The 977-nt window shown below is 50.5% G+C and overlaps 2 non-coding genes across 2 annotated transcripts; both read left to right on the top strand.

Annotated features, from left to right (window-relative positions):
- Positions 1-440: 440 nt before the first annotated feature.
- Tc00.1047053436363.20 lies at positions 441-530 on the top strand. The gene has a single exon (XR_008254388.1). It is a non-coding gene; the product is annotated as a C/D small nucleolar RNA (snoRNA), TB10C1C1 (small nucleolar RNA).
- A 37-nt stretch (positions 531-567) lies between these two features.
- Positions 568-634, top strand: Tc00.1047053436363.10. Its single transcript, XR_008254387.1, has one exon. It is a non-coding gene; the product is annotated as an H/ACA snoRNA, TC10C1H1 (small nucleolar RNA).
- The last annotated feature ends 343 nt before the right edge of the window (positions 635-977 follow it).

Here is a 977-nt window from a genome sequence, read left to right as displayed (position 1 = left end):
TGAGGCGGCCGGAGGGAAAATTCCGAAAGGAAATAACAACGGGTTTGGCGGGGGTGCCAGGAAATGAATGCAAATAAGAAGGGAAAAAAATGTATATGCGAGCAATGAGAGTCATTTAAATGCAAAACGAAGGTTCAAAAACAAGGATCATACTTTGGTTGCTGACCTGCCACAACGGGGTGGATGAAGAGGGCAATGGACGTGTACTGCGTGTGCGCTTGAAGCTGTTAGAGGCCTCTATTTTTGTTATTTTATTTGGCTTGGGTCTCTTTGGTGTGTCCTTTGTTGCTCATCTGTGGCCGTAAACTGAGTTATGTGATTGTGGTTGAGCGGGTGTTGTGCGCAAGTGGAATGGGCGGTCTTTCCGCACCGCCAGGGGTCAGCTGCGTGTGCGATCACCCACGCACTCCCCGCTAATGATCTCGCACTGCGGCAGCACGTGATGAGGAGCTTCTTATGTATGTAACTCGGGAAATCTGAGTGTGTCACTGAAGAGCCAACGGAGAAATCGTTAGATAGTGACGCTGATGCCGCCCAGCCCAACCGCCTCCACGAGACCGTGCCCGCCATCCCCTTTAATAGCGAGCGGACCCTCAGTGCGTCACCGCGAGCCGCTTGTCTACACCGGGGGAGAGAGAAGTGAGGTGGGAGAGAAGAGGACAGCGAGGATGTCTGCCGCCGCTGTGCACACACCGACACACACACACACACAACTAGTGCCTGTTCCGCTCCGTACTTGACGTTTCTGTGCCTTTTTGTTTCACATTGCGATATCTGTTTGTTGATGTGTTGTTACGCTTTTTTTGTTTGCACCGACTTCCCCTGCTTCCGTGCGGTATTCCTCCGTGGCATTTGGGTGTTGTGCAAAGGTTAGGTTTAGAGAAGCATCAGTGCAACCCGTAACTGTGGAAAGTAAATAAAACAATAAAAACATCGATAAAACGCAAAATGAGCTCGTGGGATGTTTCCATGTCGAA

The sequence above is a fragment of the Trypanosoma cruzi genome (assembly GCF_000209065.1).
Source record: "Trypanosoma cruzi strain CL Brener chromosome Unknown tcruzi_1047053436363, whole genome shotgun sequence".
NCBI lineage: Eukaryota > Euglenozoa > Kinetoplastea > Trypanosomatida > Trypanosomatidae > Trypanosoma > Trypanosoma cruzi.
The sequence above is the reverse complement of the archived record's forward strand: the minus strand, read 5'-3'. Positions and strand labels throughout refer to the sequence as shown.